Genomic DNA, 2638 nt, shown 5'->3' on the forward strand with positions numbered 1-2638 from the left:
TGATTTTATTTAGGAGGCAAAGAGTGCATTCAAAACTCTTTTGGAATATGCAAATATTAGGTTTGATTGCACGTGGGATCAGGTTTATTACTTGACTGTTTTGTGCGTACCAAACAATTGAGGGAGATCATTTGACATGAATTGTATTTGTCAGGCCATGAGAGCAGTAATTAATGAACGGAGATATGGTGCTCTAAAATCCCTTGGTGAGCGGAAGCAAGCTTTTAATGAGGTATCTCTCCAAGTCAGCATTGGAATGGGTTAATTGCTGCTTCAATGTTTCAGCATACTGTATTGCAAAAAGATAGATTGTGTTTGATATCCAATTGTTTCATGGTTGGTTGACTTAAATATTTTGGAAAATGTTTTCCAAATCAACTTATTTTCCTTAAATTTAAGGAAAATGAATTCCCTTCAAAAAGTAGGAAAAACATTTTCCAAAACTCTCTTTCAATCTAACTCTTAAGTTGAAATGTTTATACAACTCTCAAATGTATTTTCTGAAAAATATTTTTTTATTCACCAACCAAACACTAGAAAACATTTTCTGAAAAATATTTTCCTTTCATCAACCAAACATAAGAAAACAAGTAAGAAACCAACTTGTTTTCTAGGAAAATATTTTCCTTCATACCAAACACACCCAAGGTCTATAGTGATCATTTTGAAGTTGTGTGTCTATTCCAGTATCTGAGCTAAAAGAAAAAACTGGAAGTTGAAGAGAGGCGTGTTAAACAGAAAAAAGCTCGGGAAGATTTCAGGATAATGTTAGAAGTAAGTGAAATTTTCTTCTGTGGGTGTCTTCCATTTGATATATCATGATATTCACATTACCAATTTCAAAAATAAAAAGATATTATCATAATATTCATGATGTGTTAGAGACTGGTATTTGACTTGTTCAAAAGAATAAGTGGTATTTTTCACAACAATGTCCGTTGTTCTCAATCTTACAGGATTGCAAGGAGCTGTCACCATCGTCAAGATGGAGGTTTGTATTTCACTTGTAATGTTAAGTTGTCTGCTGCTTGTCTTCTAATCTTGGTCATTGTTTGTATGTGTTTTGGTACCTTGAAGTTGATCCATTACTTGTGTAAGTTCCATTTGATCCACTAACTATTTGCTATTGATTATTCAGTAAGGCAATCTCCATATTCTAACATGATGAACGTTTTAAAGCTGTTGAGTGAGCTAAAGACCGTGAGGACCTTTTTGAAGATTATGTGGAGGAACTTGAGAAAAAGGTGAAACTCCTTTTGCAGAACTTTCTTGTAAGCTTCTATATGTTAAAAACTAAGTGTACGGACTGTAGTTTCCTTATATGGTCTTTGGCTCCTCACAAATTGAGTTAGCCTTTCATTTGAGATAGAAACAAGGTCCAATTTCTTAAACATGGCATTAGAGGCAGATCTATCTTGATGTTAGACTATTAGATGTTAGCCAACCTAGGTTAACTGATGCTACAGATGTCTAGTCTTGGTGTGCGATTAATGTATGAGAATCCCACACTAGTAAGGTGGATGTGCTGTAGTTTCCTTATATGATCTTGGACAGTCTTCACCACCTGACCTAGCTTTCGAAGTTGAGTTAGGCCCTGGTCCACTTGATTAACAACAGTCATTCCATTCCATTCCTTTGCAGGATGTCTTTTAGTTTGTTCCCCTTTTTTGTTTTGCTTAAAGAGTAGAAAGAAGAAATGTTGTAGATATTCAACTTAAAATCTTGTGTTCTTTGAATACATTTTTAATGGCTTCTCAAGGGTACAGCATTTAAATTTGTTCACCATTGAATTCCAATTTAAACAGACTTCCATGTATTGCATGTAATTTTTTTTGAAACTTGAAACTATGATATGCTTCTTCCTCTCCCCCCTCCGTCGTAAAATAGAAAAAGTTTTTTAATACTTTCATGTAAGTGTAGTTAAAGTCTCTTTGTAAATATTGTCTTCTTTATAGAGAATTTTATTTTTTTTTACTTTGTACTAGATTTTATAGGAGCATGTGAAGGCATTGGAGGAACAGAAGCGCAATAGAGTGGAGTACTTAGAATTTTTAAAAGCCTGTGACTTTATTAAGGTATTTGTTCTAGTGGAATTAGCATCAGTTCCTAGATTATGTTTCTCTATTTCCAGGAGATAGAACTTCTGTAGTTCCATTGTTGCTGACTTCTTTTGTTCAGGCCAGTAGCCAGTGGCGGAAAATTCAGGACCACTTGGAAACTGATGAAAGATGCTCCCGCCTTGAGAAAATCGATCGCTTGGAGATTTTCCAGGTACTACTCATTTTTATAATACATCATAAATAACTTTTTCTAAACATCTCATTTGTACGCCTCAGTTTTAAATTTATGTTGCAACCTTTTCTGTATTAGGAATATATACGTGATTTAGAGAGCGAAGAGGAGGAGCAAAGGAAACTGCGGATGGTATATTGCTTATTAGACTCAGGGATTAAAATTAAATTTATGTTTGGAGACTTTGATTTATCTCTTTCTCACTGGGCATACACCGTTGATTCAAATAGCAAGAATTGAGGAAAGCTGAACGTAAAAATCATGATGAGTTCCGAAAACTGATGGAAGAGCATGTTGCTGTGGGAATACTTAATGCAAAAACTAACTAGCGTGATTATTGCATCAA

The 2638-nt window shown here is 34.5% G+C and overlaps 1 long non-coding RNA gene across 2 annotated transcripts; it reads left to right on the forward strand.

The window, feature by feature from the left end:
- Positions 1-12: 12 nt before the first annotated feature.
- LOC124885325 lies at positions 13-2630 on the forward strand. 2 transcript variants are annotated; one of them, XR_007051224.1, is made up of 9 exons: positions 13-82; positions 155-232; positions 688-774; positions 957-991; positions 1139-1244; positions 1986-2075; positions 2179-2271; positions 2371-2424; positions 2523-2630. It is a non-coding gene; the product is annotated as an uncharacterized LOC124885325 (long non-coding RNA). The 2 variants fall into 2 exon arrangements; XR_007051223.1 differs by having other exon boundaries at positions 1995-2075.
- The last annotated feature ends 8 nt before the right edge of the window (positions 2631-2638 follow it).

The sequence above is a fragment of the Capsicum annuum genome, unplaced genomic scaffold, assembly GCF_002878395.1.
Source record: "Capsicum annuum cultivar UCD-10X-F1 unplaced genomic scaffold, UCD10Xv1.1 ctg74807, whole genome shotgun sequence".
In the NCBI taxonomy this organism is placed as follows: domain Eukaryota; kingdom Viridiplantae; phylum Streptophyta; class Magnoliopsida; order Solanales; family Solanaceae; genus Capsicum; species Capsicum annuum.